Source organism: Pan paniscus, chromosome 1 (genome assembly GCF_029289425.2).
Source record: "Pan paniscus chromosome 1, NHGRI_mPanPan1-v2.0_pri, whole genome shotgun sequence".
NCBI lineage: Eukaryota > Metazoa > Chordata > Mammalia > Primates > Hominidae > Pan > Pan paniscus.
In genome coordinates this window covers 68,975,241-69,002,500 of record NC_073249.2, presented here as the reverse complement: position 1 = coordinate 69,002,500, position 27,260 = coordinate 68,975,241, and the positions used below count along the sequence as shown (strand labels likewise).

Below are 27,260 nucleotides of genomic sequence, written 5' to 3'. Positions count from 1 at the left end.
AGGCAGGAGAAGGAAATAAAGGGTATTCAATTAGGAAAAGAGGAAGTCACATTGTCGCTGTTTGCAGATGACATGATTGTATATCTGGAAAACCCCCATTGTCTCAGCCCAAAATCTCCTTAAGCTGATAAGCAACTTCAGCAAAGTCTCAGGATACAGAATCAATGTACAAAAATCACAAGCATTGTTATGCACCAATAACAGACAAACAGAGAGCCAAATCATGAGTGAACTCCCATTCACCATTGCTTCAAAGAGAATAAAATACCTAGGAATCCAACTTACAAGGGATGTGAAGGACCTCTTCAAGGAGAACTACAAACCACTGCTCAATCAAATAAAAGAGGATACAAACAAATGGAAGAACGTTCCATGCTCATGGGTAGGAGAATCAATATCGTGAAAATGGCCATACTGCCCAAAGTAATTTATAGATTCAATGCCATCCCCATCAAGCTACCAATGACTTTCTTCACAGAATTGGAAAAACCTACTTTAAAGTTCATATGGAACCAAAAAAGAGCCCGCATCGCCAAGTCAATCCTAAGCCAAAAGAAGAAAGCCGGAGGCATCACGCTACCTGACTTCAAACTATACTACAAGGCTACAGTAACCAAAACAGCATGATACTGGTACCAAAACAGAGATATAGATCAATGGAACAGAACAGAGCCCTCAGAAATAATGCCGCATATCTACAACCATCTTATCTTTGACAAACCTGACAAAAACAAGCAATGGGGAAAGGATTCCCTATTTAATAAATGGTGCTGGGAAAACTGGCTAGCCATATGTAGAAAGCTGAAACTGGATCCCTTCCTTACACCTTATACAAAAATTAATTCAAGATGGATTAAAGATTTAAATGTTATACCTAAAACCATAAAAACCCTAGAAGAAAACCTAGGCAATACCGGTAATTCAGGACATAGGCATGGGCAAGGACTTCATGTCTAAAGCACCAAAAGCAATGGCAACAAAAGCCAAAATTGACAAATGGGATCGAATTAAACTAAAGAGCTTCTGCACAGCAAAAGAAACTATGATCAGAGTGAACAGGCAACCTACAAAATGGGAGAAAATTTTCGCAACCTACTCATCTGACAAAGGGCTAATATCCAGAATCTACAATGAACTCAAACAAATTTACAAGAAAAAAACAACCAACCCCATCAAAAAGTGGGTGAAGGATATGAACAGACACTTCTCAAAAGAAGACATTTATGCAGCCAAAAAACACATGAAAAAATGCTCATCATCACTGGCCATCAGAGAAATGCAAATCAAAACCACAATGAGATACCATCTCACACCAGTTAGAATGGCTGTCATTAAAAAGTCAGGAAACAACAGGTTCTGGAGAGGATGTGGAGAAATAGGAACACTTTTACACTGTTGGTGGGACTGTAAACTAGTTCAACCCTTGTGGAAGTCAGTGTGGCAATTCCTCAGGTATCTAGAACCAGAAATACCATTTGACCCAGCCATCCCTTTACTGGGTATATACCCAAAGGATTATAAATCATGCTGCTATAAAGACACATGCACACGTATGTTTATAGCGGCACTATTCACAATAGCAAAGACTTGGAACCAACCCAAATGTCCAACAACAATAGACTGGATTAAGAAAATGTGGCACAGATACACCATGGAATACTATGCAGCCATAAAAAATGAAGAGTTCATGTCCTTTGTAGGGACATGGATGAGACTGGAAACCATCATTCTCAGCAAACTATCGCAAGGACAAAAAACCAAACACCGCATGTTCTCACTCATAGGTGGATATCGAACACTGAGAACACATGGACACAGGAAGGGGATCATCACACTCTGGGGACTGTTGTGGGGTGGGGGGAGGGGAGAGGGATAGCATTAGGAGATATACCTAATGCTGAATGATGAGTTAATGGGTACAGCACTCCAACATGGCACATGTATACATATGTAACAAACCTGCACATTGTGCACATGTACCCTAAAACTTAAAGTATAATAATAATAAATAAAAAGAAAGGTAAAGATGGCAAATTATGTATGTATATTTTACCTCAATAAAACATGAAGAAGAAACAGAAATATAAACTGTTGAAGTTCTGTGGTGAAGGTTATGAACAGAAGTTAATTAAAAATAGAAAAACTGCATAAAGCTAAAAATGAATTATCTTGATCATATATTGTAAGAGTGGACCCATCAGCATTCCAGTGAATACATGCCATTTAATGGTATGCTGTTCATAAAACAAGCAAAGATCTTTCATGGTGGACTAAAAATTAAAGGGAACTGTGAACCAAAAAATAAAGGGAACTGTGAACCAAAAAATTAAGGGAACAGGCTGGCATTAACTTTTTAAAGATTTGTGGTGAATGAGCATCTGCTGATCACAAAGCAGCAGAGAAATTGACTAGTTTTCCAAGGAATCGCTGATGAAAATCAGATACCAGAACAAGTCTATAATGCTAATGAAACATTACTGTTTGGTGTTATTGCCCCAGAAAGACACTGACTACAGCTGATGAGACAGTTCCTATAGGAATTAAGGATGCCTATGACAGAGTAACTCTACTGGGATGTACTAATACAGCAGACATGTATAAGTATAAACTTGCTGTGATAGTAAAAAGCTTGCATCTTTACACTTTTTTTAAGGAATGAATTTCTTGCCAGTCTTTTTTTATGCGACAAAAAGGCATGGATCACCAGCGACATTTTTTCTGATTGGTTTCACAAACATTTTACACGAATGACTTGCGTTCACTGGGAAGCTGGACTGTATGACAACCGGAAGATTTTGTTATTCCTTGACAGCTGTTCATCCTCCAGCTGAAATTGTGATCAAAATAGTGTTTATGCCGTGGAATTCCCCTCAAATGTTCATTAATTCACCCATGTGACCAAGGTATATTTAGATTAATGAAGAATAAATATAAAAACACTGTCTTGAACAGCATGCTAGAAACAGTGAACAGAGGCATGGATGTGGAAGGTTTGCAGAAGGAGTTTAGCATGAAGGATGCCGTGTATGCTGTTGCCAATACTGGGAACACAGTGACTAAAGACACAGTTGTGCATACTTGGCATAATCTCTGGCCTGTGACTATTTTCAATGATGATGATGAACAAGGTGGTGACTTTGAAGGATTTTGTATGTCAAGTGAGGAAAAAATGATATCTGACCTCCTTACATATGCAAAAAGTATACCTTCAGAGTCTGTGGGTAAGCTGGAAGAAATGGATATTGAAGACATTTTTAACATCAGTACTGAGACTCCAGTTGTTCATTTGTTGACCAGTGGTGAAATAAATGTTTCTGAATCAAGGTGATTGTGATAACAGCAATGATGAAGATGATGATGTTTAACACAGTAGAAAAAGTGCCCATACGTGACATGGCAAAAATATGTGATGGGCTTATTGAAGGACTAGAGCAGCATGCATTCATAACAGAACAAGATATATTGGTCAGCTTATAAAATTAAAGAGTGACTTCTAAATCAAAAACTGTTGCTAATGAAGCAGATGACTCTGGAGGAAACACTTTAAAAAGCCATCCAGCAGATGTGTCCTTATCCCTAGAGGACCCACTTCCTGGTCCCTCAGTTGCTTCCAATATTTTATCTCACCTAAAAAAATAAAATACTGTGTACACAATAACCCTTTAATCAAAACATAGAATTGTAGGTTGTTGCTGTTGTCTGACAGCTGATACAGATATTCTGGTGATGCTACTGTGTTGTTACCGTGAATGCATTATTTTTCACTTTGTTAATGGTATGCCTTAATTTTTCCTAATAAGAACTTATGTGTGAATATGTGTAAGAGAGTGATTGCTTGTCATTATAGTGTATAAATTCAAAGTTGGGATTGATGGTGATGCCAAACAACCACAGATCATTTACATGGGTGGCTGAGCTAGTGACACCTTTGCTTTCTGATTGTTCAGTGTACACAAGCTGTTTTATGTGCAAAATTATTAAAAATATTGTATAAAATTACCTTCAGCCAATGTGTGTAAGTTGTATATATAAAACATAAGTGAATTTCATGTTTAGACTTAGATTTTATTTCCAAGATACCTCATTATATATATGCAAATATTCCAAAATCCAAAAAAATTCCAAACCTGAAACACTTCTAGTCCCAAGCATTTTGGAAGAGGGTACTAAACCTGTAATCTTTTTTTTTTAAACTGTTAAAACTTTCTTGTTATTTTTGTTTCTGTTTTTGTTTTTTGAGATGGGGGTCTCACTCTGTCACCCAGGCTGGATTGCAGTAGTGCGATCATGGCTCACTGCAGCCTCGACTTCCTGAGCTCAAGCAATCCTCCCACCTCAGCCTCCCATGTACTACCATGCCTGGCTAATGTTTGTATTTTTTGTAGAGACGGGGTTTTGCCGTGTTGCCCAGGCTGGTCTTAAACTCCTGAGCTCAAGTGATCCACCCGCCTCAGCCTCCCAAAGTGCTGGGATTACGGGTATGAGCCACCGTGCCCAGCCTTACGGATAATTTTTTTCTTTTTTTTTTTTTTGAGACAGGGTCTTGCTCTGTCGCCCAGGCTGGAGTGCAGTGGCGCAATCTGGGCTCACTGCAAGCTCCACCTCCCAGGTTCACGCCATTCTCCTGCCTCAGCCTCCTGAGTAGCTGGGACTGCAGGCGCCCACCACCACACCCAGCTAATTTTTTATATTTTTAGTAGAGACGGGGTTTCACTGTTTTAGCCAGGATGGTCTCGATCTCCTGACCTCATGATCCACCCGCCTTGGCCTCCCAAAGTGCTGGGATTACAGGCGTAAGCCACCGCGCTCAGCCCTTATGGATAATTTTTTATGTGCAGGAACTGTTACAAGAATTTTACAAGCATTGCCTCCTTTAATCCTCGCAACAGTGCTATGGATGAGGTAAGTGCAGAGAGTAAGTGACTTGTGTGAGTGCTCAGTGAATGGAAGAGCTAGGATTTAAACCTGGGTGGTCTGGCTCTAGTCATTTTTTTATATCCACAGTATAGTCTGCCAAATTCCAAATTAACTTTACATTTGCCTCAATGCCAGCCAATCTAATCTTCTTACTAACTTGCTCATGCATTATGCTGGACTGATTTCAGTATTCTGTTCTAAGTCAGTTATGCAAACTATTTTCCTTATTTGTTTATATCTCTTCTCTCTGACTACTAGATCTTTCTTAGCCTCCGAAAATCCAGGTCAAGTTCCATCTACAACTACTTTCAAATACAATTGTCCTTTGGTATGTGTTGAGGGTTGGTTTCAGGACTCCCCTCAGATATCTATCAAAATCTGTGGGTGCCCATGTTCCTTATATAAAATGGCATAGTATTTACATATAACATAAGTACATTTTCCTGTATGTTTTAAATCTTCTCTGGATTACTTATCATACCTTATGCAATGTAAATACTATGTAAATAGTTGTATTGTTTTTAAATTTGTATTATTTTTTATTTTCTTTTTTTTCCAAATATTTTCGTTCTGCAGTTGGTTGAATCTGAGGTTGGTTGAATCCAAGGATGGGGAACCCATGAATATAGAGGGCTGACTGAATATGCTCCCTTTTTTCTGAACTTTTTAGTGTATTGGTAGTACTGTGAGTTTTACCATTTCATCATTCTCATTTTCTTTATGGTGCTAACATATTTTTCAAGAAGACAATCAGTTCTTTGGTGCAGAAATTTAAGAGACAGTAGGAAAAAAGAAAAAACAAAAGACACCGAGATATATAGAGTTTAACTGGCTGTGGTCTTATAAGTTATCATTAATGGATTTAAAGTAGAACTTAACTTTTCTTTTCCTGGTCCACTATCTCTGTCATCATTCCCTCCTGCCTCCCAATTTAGTAAATTTTGATTTAGTATTTGTTGTCTTATTTAATATCTGCATTTGTTGGTAATATAGACATACCCTAATGCTATGAGACCAATGAGGCAATAATGATGCACATTTCCAAAAAAATGCAACCTAGGCAAGTAAGAGATATTTTCTGTACAGATTGGTGCTGATGGGAAGGATTGAAATCAATATTAGCAAGAATGAAGATAGTTTTGGTAAATCACATTACTTTTCTGATGCACAGAGTGTATTTTGATGTCATTAAGGAAAGAAATGCTGAATCTGGTACATAATAAACATGCAGTAGACATTATTTGGGTATGTTTGATTATGAAATATAATTCTAAGTAGTAATACACTTTTGTGCTTCTAGCCCAGGCTTGAGATGTAAACTAAAGGGAAGAAATATAATTTCAAAAAGTATTTTAGAAGAAATTGTTGTCACAATCATAAGTGAGTTATTGTAAAGTATTTCTAACATTAAAAAAAACCTTTTGTGAAATTGTAATTTAAAATAAATTGTGGAGAATAAGTTCAGAGTTCTGGTGGCTTAAAAGTAAAAACATGTATTTGTTCTGGAGAGGAGAAATTATTTCAGGGAGAAAAAGTACAAATGAAAATCAACAATAAGTACATTTTCATTTTGTATCCCTAACTTAGCATCTATTTTTTATGCCTTATTATTTCTTACATTTGGGGTGAAATAGTGAAACAGTGATCTATAAATTTATTATTTTTGCTTCCTAACTCCATTTGACAAAAGTTTTATTCATACCCTGGCTTAATGTAGGTTTTGTTACCAGATAATTACATTTGTCCCATATATGGTGACCAGAGTCATGATGCTACATAAAACTTCTGATGGTGAAGCTATAAAGACATGCTCAGCTCAAAAGACAAAAAGTAAATTCTGAAGGACATCCTCTTTTTCCTTCTTTTCTCGCTCTCTCCATTCCTCACTTGACCAAGTTCTTGTTAGAGCCTACAAATGGCTATTTGGATTTAAAAGGGGGAGGGGAATCCTACTAATTGAGTTCCAGACAAGTTCTGTTTGTTACTTTTCAGTAAGAAAGAAGTTTTTGTAGTAAACTTTCCAGCTTAAAAGCAATATAATCAGAAGAGTTTTAATAATGAGTAAAAGCTCCCACTCACTCCCTTCAAAATAAAACCATTATAGTAGGAAGCTGTTTAGATATCATAGGCATAACTGTTAGAAAATAATTGAAATTTTGTTCATTAAAATAGTAACAGGAATTAATTGCTGTTTTCAAGCGAGAATAAACTGTTGAAGGATGGATCTGTTCAGTCATTTTGATAGTGTAGGAATTTTTAAAATACATAAACTGGTGATCCTTAGTGCATTCTCTTTTCTTGCAGGATTCCTATAGCATGGGTAAAATAGTTTATTCTAACATTGTCTAAAGTAGCAAAAAAAAAGTAAATTTTAAATAATATGAAATGGAATAAACTCTAGAACATGTAGGTGAAAGAACATTATGAAGCTGTTAAAATTATGATTTTAAAGAGTATATAATCTGGGAAAGTATACCTCACAAAATATTACATAAAAGGATATTTTACACACAGATTATTACCCTGATTCTGTACAGTACGTACACATGCATATGTATTAATAGAAAAAATATGCCAGTATAGTGGCTGAGATTGTCATGAGGATTAGGAGCACTGATGTTTTTATATAATGAAGGTTTATTACTCTTATCACAAGAAACTTTTTTTTTTTTTTTGAGACGGAGTCTTGCTCTGTTGCCCAGGCTGGAGTGCAGTGGCGCAATCTCGGCTCACTGCAAGCTCCACCTCCCGGGTTCACACTGTTCTCCTGCCTCAGCCTCCCGAGTAGCTGGGACTACAGGCGCCCGCCACCATGCCTGGCTAATTTTTTGTATTTTTAGTAAAGACGGGGTTTCACCGTGTTAGCCAGGATGGTCTCAATCTCCTGACCTCGTGATCCACCCGCCTCGGCCTCCCAACGTGCTGGGATTACAGGCATGAGCCACCGTGCCCGGCCCACAAGAAACTTTTTAAACAAATTTTCAGTTAAACTGAATGAGTAGAGGTTTGACCTAAAACTAAGGTTTACTATTGAGTTTTTTTTTTTAGTTTGAGTGCTATGTCAATTCTAGAGACTACATATTATGTCCTGTTCATATCTTTCTAGGAGGATTTGCTTCATTCATAGACGATTTATAGGTTTCTGAACTTTATGTACCAAAAATAAATGGTCAGAATTGATGCTTCTGTAGGAGACCCTCAAGTCCCATAATGGCATTTATTTCTATTATAATCTTTTGGGGAATGCCACGTGAGTGGCATTTAGATTGAAAACATGAGTACAATTAGATTTATGTAATTCTCTGTGACTGTGAGAAGGATTTTTGTGAGGAGGATTTTGTACAATGAAATGATAATAATCAGCCCTTGCATTCTGCAGGATTTAGGAATGCCACCCTTTACCAAAGTTAAGTAGAAAATATTAAGTGTAGGGCTAGTGAGTCTGAGGAGCACATAAGCACCTGAAGAGAATTTTGTTTATGCTAAGAAGTGTACTCCTTTGCATTTAGCTGTAAATTGTATAATAAAGTTGCCTAACTAAGGTTTTACTATCTCAACTCCCCTAAACACATGTTGTGTTTTACCTGGTAACAGATATCCTAAATGTAGGTAGAAATTAATTCACCTCCATGTACTACTTTAGGTTATAGAAATGCTTATTGGGTTCTTTCATTGCAAGCAACTGAAGTTGGATGACAAAGTAAAATGGGCATTTATTGAAGGATGTTATGGTGGCACATAGAATTGAAAGAACAGAATATTCAGATCAATTCAAAAGAAAAAAGTAGGTCAACTTTGGTGCTCCCAGCAGTGCGATGCATGAACTTATTTGTGGAAGAATGTTTCTCAAATTGTCTGCAGCAAAAAACATCTATATCTGTTTTTTTTTAACTCAATATTTTTTCGTTTTTTAAAACATATATTTTTAATTTTTGTGGGCATGTAGTAGGTGTATATAGTTATAGGGTACATGAGATGCTTTCATACAGGGATGCAATGCATAGTAATCACATCATGGAGAATGAGGTATCCATCCCTTCAAGCATTTATCCTGTGTGTTACAAACAATCCAATTATACTTTTTAAAGTTATTTTTAAATGTACCATTAAATTATTATTGACTATAGTTACCATGTTTTGCTATCAAATAGTAGGTCTTATTCATTATTTCTGTTTTTTTGTGTTTTTTTTTGTATCAGTTAACCATCCCCACCACCCCCTAACCTCCCCCACTACCCTTCCTAGCCTCTGGTAACCATCCTTTCTCTCTCTCTCTCTCTTTCTCTCTCTCTCTCTCTCTCAGTTCATCTGTGTCCATTTTTAGATCCCACAAATAAGTGAGAACCTGCAATGTTTGTGTTTCTGTGCCTGGCTTATTTTGTGTAACATAATGATCTCCAGTTCCATCCATGTTGTTGCAAATGACAGGATCATATTCTTTTTTATAGCTAAATAGTACTCCATTGTGTATACGTACCACATTTTCTTCATTCATCTGTCAATGGACATTTAGGTTGTTTCCAAGTCTTGGCTATTGTGAACGGCTGCAACAAACATGGGAGTGCAGATATCTCTTCGATATGCTAATTTCCTTTCTTTTGGGTATACCCAGCAGTGGGATTGCTGGGTCATGTGGTAACTCTACTTTTAATTTTTTGAGGAACCTCCAAACTGTTCTCCGTAGTGGTTGTACTAATTTACTTTCCCATCAACAGTGTATGAGGGTTCCCTGTTCTCCACATCCTTGCCAGCATTTGTTATTGCCTGTCTTTTGGATATAAGCCCTTTTAACTGGGGTGAGTCTGTATTTTTTCTCTTAAATAATTATTTTGGTTTTGAGCTTATTACTATGTTTATACATAAATACTGGTTAATTTTGATAGTTTCATTATTTCATTAGTCAGCATATCTCTGTAGTTGTCTTTGACATAGCCTTTTGCTTCAGTGCTCAGCTACCTTCCTGTATTTTGTTTTATGTTTTTGTCTTCTGAAAATTTCCCTTTCTTTCAGTTACATGTTTAAAGAGATGATGTTTTAGTTTGGGCTTCTACAGCAGATTACCATAGATAGGTTGGCTTAAACAGCAGACAGTTATTTTTCATGGTTCTGGAGTCTGGAAGTATAAGATCAGAGTGCCAGCATGGTTGGTTCTGGTGAGGGCTTCCTTCCTGATTATGTCCTCACATGCCATTTCTTTGATTTGTGCATGTGGAGAGAGATCTCATGTGTTTTTCTCTTTTTAATTTAATCATAAGGGCTCTATCCCCACGGCCTCATCCAAACCTAAATAACTCCTAAAGGCCCCACCTCCAAATCTCATCATATTGGGGATTAAGTCTTCAAGATACGAAGGGAGGCTGGGGAGACACACAGTCATTTAGTCTACAGCAGATGGTTTTTAAATTATATCCAGCATTTTTCGATGTTTTGTGCTATGAAGGTTGCTCAGAGTATCTAATTTACTTTGTTTCCAGAAATGAAAGTCTCAGTCTCTTCAACCTCAACTAAAAATAACTTTGTTTAAAAATGCACCAGATTATTTTACTCCCCTGCTTACTATCTTTTAAAGTGTTACATGGCCCCTTCATCTGGCGGTCCCTCTCTCTTCAGCCTCATTTTACATTACTTTCTCTTTCATTTGGTATTGTTAATCACTGTTGGTTTTCTTTCCCAAGTCAACCTTGCTCTCAACTCCCGCTTATTATTATTTTTCCTGCCTCACATCCCTCAGCTCCTTCTTTATATCTCAACTGAAGTGTTTCAGAGACTTTCTGGATCTTTTTATAATGGGTTAGTGCCTGTCGATGTGCTCCCCTAGCATTCTGTGCCTTCCTATTTATTACATATATTGATTGTTCTTCTAATTACTTCTTTACGTCTGTTTTCTGTCAAAGCACAGGGAATGTGTTTGCCTCCTTCATCACTATATCCTTAGTTAATAAATAGCATGGTGCCTGGCATATAGTAGACACTTTAAAAATATTTGCTGTTGAATATATAACATTGATATTTAAGATTCATTATTACCCTATCTTATGAATTAAGTAGCTCAGGTAGTGATATTACAATTAAGTCATTCTCTTGATTAAGTTTGAATTGGTTTTTTTTTTTAATTTGTCTTTAGGCCCTAGACATTTTGAATTAATCTGATTTTGTATGAAATAATTTTAAACTTACAGAAAAGTTGCAAGAATATTACAGAAGAGTTCATATATACTCTTTACCCAGCTTTCCTTAATGTTAAAACGTACTCAATCGTAGTGCAATTACCAAAACTAGGAGATTAACATGTTGGTATAATATTACTGACTCAACTACAGACCTTACTCAAGTTTTACCAGGTTTTTTTCTTCATGTCCTTCTTGGTGCCAGGAACCAATTCAGGATCTCACGTTGCATTTGGTTGTTGTGACTCTTCAGTATCCTTCACTCTGTGACACTTCCTTAGTCATGACTTTAACACTTTGATGTGTATTGTACTTTGATAATTGATTTGTACAATATCTAAGTTTATTTCTGCCTGATGTTTTCTCATTTTTGGATTCAGGTTGTGCCTTTTTGTCAAGAATACCAGAGAAGTGATGTTGTGTCCTTCATAGTGCATTTTTTTCAGGGGGTACCTGTAGTTGCTATGTCTTATTTTATTGGTAGTATTAACCTTGATTACTTGTTTAAAGTGGTGTCTGCCAAGTTTCTCCATGGTAAAGTTACTGTTTCTCCCTTTGGATTGATAAATATCTTCTTGTTCCTCAAACTTTGACCCATTGATTTCTATTATCTATAGATGGATCTTGCTCGCAAGGGTTACTACTGTGGTATTTGCCTAGTGGTAATTCTGTATTTTTCTCATTTCTTCTACATTTATTAATTAGAATTATTCTATAAGGAAGAGCTGTTCTTTCTCACACATTTATTTATTCAGTTATTTATTCATATCAACATGGGCCTTTGAATATGTGCTTTATTCTATGGATTATAATCTAGTACTGTTACTGTCATTTATTTTATTGCTTTGGTCATTGGGAGCTTCTTCAAGTTGGAAGAATTTATGTCATTTTGATCTGCCACCATTCTTTTGGGAAAGTTTCTTATTTTCTGGTATCATAAGGTATTCCAGGCTCACCTTGTATTTTCCCTGACCCAGCCCTGGAAATCAACTTCTTCTCCTAAGACCCCTGACTCCTTTTATTTGGAGAATGTTATTTAGGAACCAAGATCTGAGTGCTAGACTTATTGTTACTAGACTGTTATTGCTGCTAGACTCTACCAGCAGAGGAGCTAAGAAATATGTGTGTGTGTGTGTGTCTGTCTGTCTGTCTTTGTGTATGAACTTTGTATACACACTGATAAGGTTTGGCTCTGTGTTCCCACTCAAATCTCATCTTGTATCTCCCATAAATCCCACTTGTTATGGAAGGGACCAAGTGGGAGATGATTGAATCTTGAGGGCAGGTCTTTCCCATGCTCTTGTCATGATAGTGAATGGGTCTCATGAGATTTGATGGTTTTAAAAAACAGAGTTTTTCTGCACAACCTCTCTTTGCCTGCTGGCATCCGCGTAAGATGTGACTTGCTCCTCCTTGCCTTTCACCATGATTGTGAGGCCTCCTCAGCCATGTGGAACTGTAAATCCAATAAACCTCTTTCTTTTGTAAATTGCCCAGTCTTGGGTATGTCTTTATCAGCATCGTGAAAACTGACTAATACATACACATATCTGTATTTCTATATCTATTTGCATATATATTAACAACCATGAGTTCAAACTGTTAACCTCTGATTTTACTCTATCACTCTATCATACAAATTTTATTGTAGCTCCCCAGGGTACAGTTCCCCAGTACCCTTTCTCCTATTCTGTACCTGAAATTTACCTGATATTCCTTGTATCAAGAGATAGAGACTAGTAAATAGTCAATCATTTAATGTGTTGAATATGCTCAGGGTTATGTTGGTCAGTAATGTCTCTGAAAAGGGTTATTTAAGAGGGTGTCAGATGACTAGGGAGAAAATGTGACTATGAATGTTGGGATTTGGGAAAAGAGATGGTTTGGGGATACTTGGGGAAAAAAAATGTTCAGACGGGAGAACAAACATCATGTATTAAGGTCCAGAGATAAGGAAAGTATGGCTGCTCCCAGGAACTGAAAATTGCTCAGGATAGCTATATAGGTTGAGATATCAGATGAATTAAAGCTGAAGAGAAGTAGCACTGACTCTTGTAAGACTTTATAAACTATGTTGCAGGGTATGAACAGTATCCCAAGAACAACAGAGAGTTACTATTTTAAGCTAAATAATTATATTCCCTTTACTTTCACAATGGAAAACCATTTTTAGCATAACTCTTTGTTATTAGACTTAAAATGTAAAATTGTACTCATACTTATTTGTATCTCATATAATGCTACAAAGGTTTTGACATAACATTTTCTTTGAAGGAGAGTCCCAAGGAAAGGAATTTAGTCATTCTTATGAGTCAGTGAATGTGTGTCATTGAAATACTCAGGATTACTTTCTCCCTTTTCTAAGATGGCATGTTTTCTTTTCCTTTTTCCCTCCATGTTTTGCTTTAAGAGCAATGCAGCTATAAAGTATGCTTCAGTTGCTTAGATGATAAATTTGTCTATATGTAATTAAGAGCCAAAACTGTGATTTTACATTAGAAATTAGTTAAGGTTTATTAATCGAATAGAATGTGTTCTGTTTTCCTCAAGAAAATAGAGATTTTACCACCTGTCCAGATCTTCTATTTAAATATATAATCACTAAACTTTTTTTAAAAATTGCATTTTCATAGTCAGTTGTTTCCTTAATTTCATTGTTTTATATACATTTGCTTTGTTCTGTCATCTTTCTCAGTATGATTCTGTGATGTATTTTATCAATTTTCTTTTAGTCATTGGAAGAGTGTCTTTATCAGACAAACAAGTGGCTGCATTTCTGGTCTAATTTGAAGAATACTGAAATGTCCCAGAATATAGAGGAAGAGAGAAGTATATAAAACCCTGGCTTTGAGGGAATTTGAGCTAAGAACCTAATTTTCTTTATTTGGTTATGTTGCTGTGAAATCAGAATAAAAGAGAATATTGCAGGAATTTTGCAACAAAGATGTAGTTTATGGATGTTAAAGAATTAACAAAGGATAACCCATATCTGGATTTTTTAATACTTTTTTTAAAAAAGAAATCTGTCTTTCCTATCTTTTTTTTTTTTTGAGATGGAAGTCTTGGTCTGTCGCCCAGGCTGGAGTGCAGTGGCGTGATCTCGGCTCACTGCAAGCTCCGCCTCCCGGGTTCATGCCATTCTCCTGCCTCATCGTCCCTAGTAGCTGGGACTACAGGCATCCGCCACCATGCCCAGCTACTTTTTTTGTTTGTTTGTTTTTTTGTATATTTAGTAGAGATGGGGTTTCACCGTGTTAGCCAGGGTAGTCTCAATCTCCTGACCTCGTGATCTGCCTGCCTCGGCCGCCCAAAGTGCTGGGATTACAGGTGTCAGCCACCACGTCTGGCCTGTCTTTCCTATCTTTTTATATCTGACCAATATTGATGTTCATCATAAATGCGTTTTCTCTTTAGCTATATGTCTTAGTCCATCCTTTCTGCTATAACAAAATACTTTAGTCTGGGTAATATATAAATAATAGAAATTTATTTCTCATAGTTCTGGAGGCTGGGAAGTCCAGGATCAAGGCACCAACAGACCTAGTGCCTGATAAAGGCTTGCCTTCTGCTTCCAAGATGGCATCTTGTTGTTGTGTCCTCTGGAGGGGTCCAACACTATGTCCTTACATGGCAGAAAGGATGAAAGGGACTAGGGAGATTTCTTCAGCCTCTTTTATAACGTCACTAATCCCATTCACCTAAACATCTCTTAAAGCCCCACCTCTAAATACTATGGCATGGGTGATTAAGCTTTATCATGAATTTGGGGGGACACATTCAAACCACAACATTACATATATGCTTGGCAGTTTGGAGAGAAATGAGATGGTTACCTGCCTATCATTCTTTGAAAGCTTTTTCCCTGGAGTAAGTCACCAGAGTAGTTAAGACTCTTATGGTTCATTGTTTTACTCATCTTTGCAACAGTGAGACTGAGCAGTCAGGGCCGAGCACCATGGCTCCCACCTGTAATCCCAGCACTTTGGGAGGCTGAGGCAGGGGGATCCCTTGAGCCCAGGAGTTTTGAGACCAGACTGGGCAACAAAGCAAGACCCTGTCTCTATATAAAAATGAAAAAAAATTGAAAAAAAGACTGAGAATTCAGTTAAGTTAATAATAGTATTCATCTTGGATTATCCTCAGATATCTTTTGTTTGCTTTGTTTATTGTAACTTCAGTCTTAATAATAATTTTGATCTGTTGCTTTGCAAGAGTGAAAAAGAACTAGGATTACTAATAGTTTAGTTAAAAGTGGATCTAACTAGATAGATTTACTTAACAAAATGACTTTAAATAATGGTATACTTTGTGGTATATAAAGTGATTAATTAGCTAACAGAATTAGAAAATAAAAGGCCTTCAGTTAAAAATACCTAATTCTCTTGAAACTGTCATCTGTATACAAAGTATTATTTTGTCATATTTGTTAAATGGAGAAGAGTGCTGGAAAAAAAATCCCCTTTTTATTGTCCTTTGAGAGAATTCATTTCCAGATTTATATCCAGATATATATGGATATATTCATTTACATATATACTAATTCCTGAAATTGATTGGTCTGAATAATTAGTCTACAGTCAAGAAGTCCTCTTTCAAATTGCCTTTCCTTGACTTTATAAAAGAAAGGCTTGTCTCTTAGGCAATCTAAATTTTGCTGTGATACGTTGTTGCCATTTTGGATCCCAAACAAAGGAATTCTCTGAAATACTCAAATAGTCATTGTAGGTAATAAGAAAGTGAGTAACAGGATAACAAATCCTTTGCAAGTCCAGTTTTTTGTTTTCACTGAAACTGAAAGAAGACTTAATTGTAAGCTTATTTATCATTAAAATTAATTTTCAATAATAGATCACCATGTGGCTGTTGGAAAATACATAGGCATTCAAAGATTGACATTGCTGCAACAAACTTTGATTCTGATCTACTTATTTATGTTAACAATATTTCTTAACATTTATGTCTATAAGATGAAAAATAGGAATATAAATTATTCTTAATTGTGTCATTCTACAATATTTATAATATTCTGGCAAATAATGTAATATGTATCATTTTAAAGTAATGTGACATTTACCAATGGATATCTGAAGTAATTAGGAGAAAAAACTCTATTCATCTAACTGTAAGATTTATTTTCAAATTTCCAATAACATTTTGCTTTTTATGTTTAATATTTATCAAAGCTTAATACATATATATGTTTCAATGCAGTGTGCTGTAATTGTAATAGCTTAATCTAGAAGAAATGTTAACATTTGAAGGTTGATGGTTAGAAAGGGTTTTTATTTAAGTTTTAATTTATGTACATATTTAACGGCTAGGAAGTATAAAATGATCAATAATTGACTTCCAAACTTAAAAATATATTAGGATAAATCCTGTAATGTAAGTAGAATGGAAGTACAAATTCAAGAAGAAAATAGAATGATGCGACTCTTCCAACTGTTAAAGAAGAGCTTCTTTATGTATTTGGTAGTGAGCTACCAAATACATAAAGTAGTTATTGAATTATTATGGCATTTAATTTCCATTATAATTTTGGAAATTGTATAATTGTATAATTATACAATTGGATTGTATAATGGAATAATTGTATAATGGAAATTATACAATTTCCATTATACAATTAAAACAAAGTCCTTGTATTTTAAAATGTAAATAATTGTAGGGTACCAGAAATTACATTGTTTATAATTATTTAAATGTGTTCAAAATCAGTTATCATGACTTAACAATTGCAAGATAGTTATTCAAAATTATTTTAGAAGTTACAAGAGCAAAAATCATTTGAAAACCACTGTTACATTCCTCCCACTTTACTAATGAATTATGCCCTTGTTTGAATTATTTATTGATATTTCATTTATTATTGTTCTTTACCTAGCAGACATTAGGTAAATACTCATTGGGATAATAAATAGCTTGGATTGTATTGTATCTAGTGCCAGTGAGATTGATTTTTTTCTCAATTACATGTCACTGTTATAAGTGAAAAGACTTTTTTGTGTGTGTTCTACCAAGAATATTTTAAACACATTTAGTTAAACCTCACCTGATAAAACCTTAAGATAGACTCATATCAGAAAATCTTGTGTAGGGACTACTTAAGCCTAGTTATATTCAGAATCATTTTGCAGAAATTAGCAGTTTTAGTTAGAAATTTGCAATTAGGAAAAGACTTAGAGATTACCTATTCAAATGCCCTTATATTTCAAAGTGAAAACAGGCCTAGAGTGTTACTTGCTCAAGCTAATATAGGTAGTTGGCAACAGAACCATATCTAGTCTGCACTAAAACCTACTGATTTTACCTCCAGAATATCTTTTGAATTTTTTCACTTCTCTGTCTCCAGTGCCCTCACCCTAGTTGAGGCTATTGTGATCTCTCCCCTGGTATCTACTGTACTACGTCTCATTGGTCTCCCGACAACCTTATTTAGAAAGCATATTTGATCATACTATTCTCTCTGCTTAAAATCCTTCAAAAATGTCTCATTGGTCTCAGGAAGAAGGCTAGTCCTTTATTCTACCCTTTGTATATTTGTGAGATTATTTGATTAAAGTTTTTTTCCTCAGATAGACTGTAGACTATAATGTCAAAGGGCAGAATTTATGTTTATTTTGCTTATCGCTGTATCCCTACCCCTGCCACATTGCCTGGTACATAGGAGGGACTTGGTACTTGTTGAATGAATGACTCCTGATTTAGCTCTATTTCTACTACACCAGTGATTTTAGAGTAACATTTTTTATCTTTGAAATCTTTGCCATATGCTTTATATAATTCATCTACCCATCTGTTGATGTAATAGCATCTGGAAAAAAAGAATTTCAAGTTAGTTATTCTCAGTTTATAAATCACACTCTTAAAAAAACACACACCTTTTTTTGGTACAAGCATGAAACAGTAGTGCTAAATATTCTTTCTATATTTGATGGAGCATGGTCATATATTTAATTTTTATTTATCTGCTCTCATAAGCAGGAGAAACTAAGAAATCATAGAAACTATTGTGTAGGGAATATAATTAAAATGCAAAGAGGTAGTGGTGATAGTAAAGTTAGTGCCTCTCAAACTGGTGTTCCACAGAATACTGTTTCAGGAGATCTTGTTTTTTTATTTTAATTTTATTTTTTGAGACAGGGTCTTAGTCTGTCACTCAGGCTAGAGTATAACGTGATTACAGCTCACTGCAGCCTTCGTCTCCCAGGCTAAAGCCATCCTCCCACCTCAGCCTCCCAAGTAGCTGGGACCACAGGTGCACGCTACCACACCCAGCTAATTTAAAAAAAATTTTTTGTAGAGACTGGGTCTCCCTAAGTTGTCCAGACTGGTCTCCAACTCCTGGGCTCAAGCAGTTCTCCCACCTCAGCCTCCCAAAGCGCTGGGATTACAGGCATGAGCCACCACACCTGACCTATTCCTGCAGATTTTAATAGGTATTCTACAACCCTGTCCTCATCTTTCTGCCGTCATACCCCCTTTACACCAAGGACTATATTCTTATAAATAACTTTGGGAAACACAATGTATTAGTTCCACTTCTCATAGAATAACAGTGTATATTAGCATAGTAAAGCTCCTTTTGCCTTAAAGCAGAGTTTCTCAACCTTGATACTGTTGACATTTTGGACTGGATAATTCTGTGTTTGGAGCAGGTAGTGGGAAGGATTGCTGTCCTGGAAATTGTAGAATATTTAGCAGCATCCTTGACCCCTACCCATTAGACTCTAGTAACACTAATATACTCGTGGTTGCCCAGCTGTGACAACCACAAGTATCTCCAGATATTGCCAAATGTCCCTTTGTCCCCTGAAAGACAACCCACCTAAGGGTGAGAACTACTACCTTAAAAAAAATCAGTTTGATCCTGCTTTATACTCATAATTCCCAGATTTATTTGAGGATAGAATATTTCTCCTCCTCCTTCATTTGCACACCTAATTTCCTGGGAATTGCTATTTTAAAATTATCATTTAATAAAACAGAAACTAATTCTCCTATTTAGGCTTCCCCCTAAAACTCATCAATATTTTCCATGGCACTTAGAATAGAGTTCAAACTTCGTAACATGGGCTTTGTGCGTGAAAGGGCCTTTACCTGCCTCCCTAACCTCACCTCCTATCACCACCTGGTGGCAGTAACATTGTGAGCTGCTTTCAGTTCTTTAGGCATCTCAGTTTCTTTTCTAACATGCTGTTCCCTCTGTTGGGAATTATTTTATCCTTGTTCTTTCTTATCCTTTAGGTTCAGTCTTAGATTAAATGTCATCTCTTAAAAAGAGATCTTTTCTGATCATTTCTTACCCTGCCAGAAAGGATAGCCATCCATCCCAGTTCTTACACTCTATCTCATCACCCTATTTGTTGTCTTCATTCACTTTTTATAGTCTATAATTCTTTGTTTACTTGTGTAGATTTTTTCTGTCTCAGTCACTAGAATGTAAACTGTGTGAGGGCAGGACCCACATTTATCTCATTCATCATATCCCTAGCATTTAATAGAGAGCCTAGCATCTAATAGGTACAATTATTATTTGTTGAATAAATACATATTATTAATATAATACACATATAAAATTCACTCTTTTAAAGTGTATAATTCAAGGCTGGGCATGGTGATTCATACCTGTAATCCCAGCATTTTGGGAGGCTGAGGCAGGTAGATCACCTGAGGTCAGGAGTTAGAGACCAGCCTGGCCAACATGGTGAAACATCATCTCTACTAGAAATACAAAAATTGGGTGTGGTGGTGGACACCTATAATCCCAGCTACTCAGGAGGCTGAGGCAGGAGAATCACTTGAACCCGGGAGGCAGAAAGAAAAGAAAAGAGGGGGAGGGGGAGAGGGAGAGGGAGAGGGAAAAAAGGGAAGATATAATTCATAGGTTTCTAATATATTCACAAGTTTGTGCAGCCATCACCACTATCTAATTCAAGAACATTTTCATCCCTCCCCGCTCCTCCTACCCCCAGCCCCTGCCTGCCAACCACCACTCTACTTTCTGTCTCTATGGATTTGCATATTCTGGACATTTCATATAAATGGATTCGTACAACATGTGATCTTAACTATCTGGCTTCTTTCTCTTAGCATAATATTTTCAGAGTTCATCCATGTTGTAGCATGGAACAGTACATTATTCTTTTCTGTGGCTGAATTATATTCAATTGTATGGATATGCTACATTTTGTTTATCCATTTATCCATTGGGTTGTTTCTACTTTTTGATATTATAAATAATGCTGCTCTGAACATTCATATATGAGTTTTTCTGTGAACATATGTTTTTACTTCTCTTGGGTATGTACCTAGAAGTAGAATTGTTGAATCATATGGTAATCTATTTTTAACTTTTTGAGGAACTACCGAACTGTTTTCCCAAGTGGCTACATCATTTAACATTCCTACCAGTGATATATGAGGGTTCTAATTTCTGCATATTCTGACCAACACTTGTTATTGCCTTTTTAAATTATAGCTATTCTAGTGGGTATGAAATGGTATCTCATTGTCTTTTGATTTGCATTTCACTAATGACTGATGTGTTGAAATATTTTCGTGTACTTATTGGTCATTTGTGTGTCTTCTTTGGAGAAATGTCTATTCAGATTCTTTGTCCATTTTTAAAAATTTGGTTATATGTCTTATTGTTGAGTTAGAGGAGTCTTTTTGACATATTTTCTAAAAGAGATGCAAGAGTTCCATCCTGGCTAACATGGTAAAACCCCATCTCTACTAAAAATACAAAAAATTAGCCGGGCGTGGTGGTGGGCACCTGTAGTCCCAACTACTGGGGAGGCTGAGGCAGGAGAATGGCGTGAACCTGGGAGGCGGAGCTTGCAGTGAGCAGAGATCGTGCCACTGCACTCCAACCTGGGCAACAGAGCAAGACTCTGTCTCAAAAAAAAAAAAAAAAAAAAAAAAAAAAGAGATGCAAAAGTTGTAAGTCCTTTTGTATTCTGGATACTAAACCCTTGTCAGATAGTCCTGATATGGGTTTGCAAATGTTTTCTCCCATTGTGTTTGTCTTTTTACTTTTTTGATAGTGCCCTTTTAAGCAGAAAAGTTTTTAATTTTGATAAAGTTCAATCTATCAATTTTTTTATTTGTTGCTTATGTGTTTGGTGTCATATCTAAGAAACCATTGCCCCATCTGAGGTCAGGAAGATTTATACTTGTGTTTTCTTCTAAGAGCTCATGTAGTTTTAGCTCTTACATTTAGGTCTTTGATCACTTTTGACTTAATTTTTGTATCCGTGTGGGAGTCTAACTTCATTCTTTTGCATGTGACTATCCAATTGTTGGAGTGTTGTTTTTTTTTTTACTTTAATAAAGTATCATATTTTTCACAAAATATGAACATTGTTTCAATATTTACAATTTTAAAAATAGTGTGTGGAGCACATACTGTGTACCAGACATTATGTTGGGTATGTCGTCTATACAGATTTAAAAAAAGACATAATCCCCATCCTCCATGTCTCACAGATCTGGAAATTAAGAAAATTGAGAATAGTAATGAAAATTTGAATGGAACATTAAAGATATTTGATGGTGTTGATAGTGGTTTTAAATAAATGGTTTTTGAGAAGATTGGCCTTTTATGTATTTAACCCAGAGATTGCATGAAAAAGTTTGATGACATTATTAGTATAAAAATAAAAATATTCCTGAATGTTGCTGTAAAAAGCACTTGATGGTGGCTGCTATGCAATAGGAGTATTTTACCTTGATTGGTACTCTTTTTTTTTTTTTTAACACCCCTGGTTTTATTTTCCCTTCACTCCAATTTTCTCACTTGTTTGCTTTTTTAAAAAAAATTTTATAATTATTATACTTTAAGTTTTAGGGTACATGTGCACAACGTGCAGACTTGTTACATATGTATACATGTGCCATGTTGGTGTGCTGCACCCCATTAACTCGTCATTTAGCATTAGGTATATCTCCTAAGAATCATTTTCTTTTTGAGACAGTCTCTGATGCCCAGGCTGGAGTGCGGTGGCACGATCTCGGCTCACTGCAAACTCTGCCTCCTAGGTTCAAGCGAAGAATCATTTTCTATTAACAGTAATTTGCGGGGTGGATGAGAAGGCAATTGTCTGTCATCCACAAATGCAAGGTGGAGATAAGACAATTATAGAGATGACAAAGAAATCAGTCTCTCTTTCTCTCTCTCTCAGTGTAACTGTGTGTCTCTATTTTAGTATAACTCACTGATTTAATATTTATTTAACTCAGAGCAAAGGAATCTCTAAGACAGTGTTCTCTAAGTCATTCTTTACCTGTTTTTTATTTTTTTTCTCTCGTTTGACTTCCTTTTTTCTGTTACTGCTAATCTTAAAATTGTTGATATATCTTTCTAAGATTTGTACTTATTTATGCTTGCTCTCTCTGAACTAGGCTTAGTCTTTTGTGACTAATTATTGAATTCAGGACATATTTAGCCCATTGTATTAGTCTACTCAGACTGCCATAGCAGAATACTACAGACTGGGTGCTTTAAACAACAGAAATTTGTTTTCTCGTATTTCTGGAGGCTTGAAAGTCCATGATCAAGATTCAGGCAGAATTCGTTTCTAGTAAGGCCTCTTTTCTTCTTTGCAAGCATTTCCCCAAACATGGCCTATCCTCTGTGTGTGACTGGAGTGAGGGAGGCAGAGAGAGAAAGAGACAGAGAGAGAGAAAGAGAGAGAACATACGTGTGTGTTGGGCGGGGGCAGTGGGGGAATCTCTGGTGTCTCTTTTTTTATAGGAACATTAGTTTTATGGGATTAAGGCTCCATTAGCCTTAAGTCCTCATTTAACCTTAGTTGCCTCTTTAAAGGCCCTGTCTCCAAATACAAGTCACATTGTGGGGTTAGGGCTTCCACATATGATTTTGGGTACACAGTTCACTTCATAATACCCATGTAGCACGTAGTAGTCACTTTTATACAGTTAATATGTTTATATTCCTTATTTGATAATAAAATACAGTGATTTTTCTATAAAACTTATATTGATATTGGGGTGGGGAAAACTCATGTCACCTAGGCTCTTTGTACCTCAGTTTTCTCATCTATAAAATAACAATATTGGGCTCGTTGATTTTTGAATGCTGAAATTCTCTGATTCTCCAATTCAGAGTTACTGATTGCCAACATTATTCAGCAGGTACATTATAGGAAACATCTTATAATAGAAATTGATGTTCTGTAAATGAGCATTCTATAAGCTTCTCATAACTGAAGTGAAAGGCTTAATCATGCTATATACTGGTATAGATAATCTATTTCCTGTGGTCCCAGCTACTAGGGAGGCTAAGGTGGGAGGATCAATTGAGCCTGGGAGGTTGAGGCTGTAGTGAGCCATGAATGTGCCACTGCACTTCAGCCTAGGTGACACAGCTAGGTGCTGTCTCAACAAACAAACAAACAAAAACTCTATTCGACTAGCTACGCTGGGCTGTTTAGTTTTTATTATGTATAATTTAAAGGTCTGGATATGGTATGTTTCTTTTTTTCTTCCAGTTAATAATATCCTTTATTTATACAGTATAATTTATCCTTTATGAATACCTTTTCATTTTGATGGGTTCAAACAATTTAATAAGTGAAGATAGCAAAATGTGAGAATCCTTCTCATACCTACTCCCCTTTCAAAGGAGGTAACCACAACAGATTGTTATGCATCCTTGCAATCTTTCTATGAATGTACATATGAATATTAACTTATGTACATATTTTCCATTAATGGGATCATGCTATATATATTCTGTTATTTATTTTTTCCTCAACAGTGTTTCTTGATTTTTTATACACACCAGGATGTATGTATATTATTTTTTAAATGCTTAGTGTTACGTAATATCATAATGTACTTAACCACTCCCCTTTTGGACATCAGTTTGTTTCTTTTTCACTATTAAAAATAATTGTAAGGCCGGGCGTGGTGGCTCACACCTGTAATCCCAGCACTTTGGGAGGCGGAGGCAGGTGGATCACCTGAGGTCAGGAGTTTCAGACCAGCCTGACCAACATGGCGAAACCCCATCCCTACTAAAAATACAAAAATTAGCTGGGCATGGTGGCAGGCCCTTGTAATTCCAGCTACTTGGGAACCTGAGACAGGAGAATCTCTTGAACCCGGAAGGTGTAGGTTGCAGTGAGCCGAGATCATGCTGTTGCATTCCAGCCTGGGTGACAGAGCAAGACTCTGTCTCAAAAAAAAAAAACAAATGGTGAATGAATATCCTTGGAAATACAGCCATTTGTGTAGAGATTCCTTTAGAATACATTTCCTACATGTGGGATTAAACACTGAAAATTTTGATAGCTATTGCCATATTGTCTTCCTAAAATTTACATTTCCATCAACAAGGAATGAGTGTGTTCATTTATCATTACCATTGCCAAATGATACCACTATTTTAAAACTCTTTCTAACCTGATGGTTGAAAAGCTATATTTCCTTTTTTAAAAAAGTTGCATTTATATGACATCTGGCATCCTTTCATTTGTTCATTGGCCATTTATATTTCTTTTTCTGTGAAATGCTGTAATTTACCTACTTACGGAATCAAATATCTTTTTAATATTGACTTGTAATAATTTTTAAAAATATATTTTGCATGTTAATCATTTATTTTAAATGTTGTAGATATATATTTATGCTGCTTCTCTTTTAACTTTGCTTGTGGTGTTTTATGGAATGGAAATTTTTTATTTTCTGAAAGTGTCAATCATTTCCTTTATGGCTTCTGTGTTTTGTGTAATATTAAGAAGGCCTTCCCCATGTGGAATTATTGAAATGTTCTATTTTTTATAGTATTTTATATCATCTCTTTAACTCCATTTTGAGTTTCTTCTAAATTGATGGCTGGCTGACCCAGCCCTATTGATGTATAATTCATTCTTTTCTCACTGAGATTTGAAGCCTCCTTTATTGTAATCTAAATTTATATACATTATGCAGATTTACCTCTAGACTCTGTATTCTGTTCTTTTTGCTGTGTTTTTCTCATTTATTTACTAAAAGTATACTTTTAATTACAGTAGTTTACCAAGTCTTTTGAAATCTGAGAAAACAAAAACATTGTCCTTCATTTAACTTATTTTGCACACAATTCTTGCTGTTTTATTTATATTTTTTCACCTGTTAGTTTTTTTTCGTGTGTGTGTTTGTGTGTGTGTGTGTGTGTGTGTTACTATAACCTTACTCTACCTTCTTCTGATTAATGGCTATTTTATGTCTGAACTAGAAAACTAAACAAACTGCCAGTATTTTAGATAAAACAATCTCTCTGTCTCTTTTTTGTTTCCGTTTGAGATGGAGTCTTGCTCTGTCACCCAGGCTGGAGTCCAGTGGTGGGATCTCAGCTCACTGCAACCTCCACCTCCTCCCAGGTTCAAGCAATTCTCCTGCCTCAGCCTCCCGAGTAGCTAGGATTACAGGCACGAGCCACCATGCCCAACTAATTTTTGTATTTTTAGCAGAGACAGGACAGGGTTTCACCATGTTGGTCAGGCTGGTCTCGAACTCCTGACCTCAGGTGATCCCTCTGCCTCGGTCTCCCAAAATGCTGGGATTACAGGCATGAGCCACCACACCCAGCCAGATAAAACAATCTTTAAAGCAAAGAAATAAATTCTTAGGAGACTGATTCATGGGTAGAATATTCATGCTTTAACACATGGAGTTTATGTATATTTTAGTTTCTCAGAGGCCTGGATTTTTTGTTTCTGAATTCTTGGTGATACTATAAATAGTTGATGTTGAATATACAACCTATGTGAACGTTAATATATATTAAAAATTATTTTAGAAGAGAAGCTATGTTTAAATCATTTTGCTGAACAATTGTATTTCTATTGCTTTATGTTAATAAAAGTTGTCTGTTAAGAGGAAAACACAGTAAATACGACCAAGCCCATGTTTTGCTTTTGGGTTTTCTTTCCTAACAATAGAGAATAAAATAAAAATAATTAGATAATTAAGTAGAATAAGCTGTTACTCTTATTTTATATCAGCTATAGCTAGATGTTAGTTATTATAAGAGCTGCATCTGTTACCATAGAGCTTCCTTAACGCAAACTCAGCTTTAAAAAAAAAAAAAGCAGGGGAAAAAGAAAAAGAGAAAGCTGTGACCTGCTTCATGCTTTGAAAAAAATAATTCCCAGTGACCTTGGACAGCTATAGCCCTTATTTTACCTAGATTGCGGAGTTTAAAGTGGCCATCCTGTTTTACTCTAGAATCAATACAACATCCTGCATTATCTGATCAGGTCTAAAGCACATGAAATAGAGAAGCAGGTATGTGTAAATAAAAGTTTTGTGCAGTCTTATTCAAATAAAATAAATAGATTCAGCATGCTTTTTAGAACCTTAAGCTTTTGTTTTTCTTTAAAATATCTCTGGTACTACAAATTATACCATGCAATAATATGAATTTATGTATGTGTGTATGTGTCTCACATACTACTTTTGGACCATTTTCCTTATTCCTAGACAGTTGGATTATTTTAAGAGTTTCTGGGTCTGCACTGAGTTTTGGGGGACCTGGGGCTCAGAAAGGAATCTATACTTTTTCTACACTTTTCAATCTTAGAGTACCTTAGAGATCCAGGAATAGGATAGTTCTGTATTATTAATTTTATTAGCATCTAGAGAGTCTAAATAGATCTCACTTGGCCGAGAAACATACCCTTTTAGGCTTGGGGTTCCTGAAGTTACATATATCTCTACATATGGGATTCAGTAGGTTGATAGGCTATGTGACAGAACTGAGAAAGTGGATCCAGCCTGCAGAAACATGTATTGATTGGCCCACACAGTGTTTTTAAAATATCTGGATTTATAGCTTCTCCTGAAAAATGGAAAGATTTGACAAACTGGGCCCACATCACCACATGGCAGCAACTAGACAGACATATGCTTTCCAGCTTGTCAGAATCCCAACCACTCCTTCTCCTGAAGGTGTCACTTTGTCATTTCTCACCACATTTGCACAATCATCTACTTGCCCAACACATTTATGTTACCTTCCCAGCTCCTGAAGGTTTGGAACTTGTAATTTACACTCTTCAGTGCACACTTCTTTCTCTGTATGTGGTACAGTTAAAGTAAAAATAAATAGCCATTTAACATAGAACAAAATCAACTCGTTTTTCCCAGAAACACATTATACATTCA

At 35.9% G+C, this 27,260-nt stretch overlaps 1 protein-coding gene across 2 annotated transcripts in view; it reads left to right on the top strand.

Moving 5' to 3' along the window:
* XPR1 (xenotropic and polytropic retrovirus receptor 1) overlaps positions 1-27,260 on the top strand; it is a 246,563-nt gene that overhangs the window by 125,027 nt on the left and 94,276 nt on the right. The gene's annotated exons all lie outside the window — the stretch shown is intronic.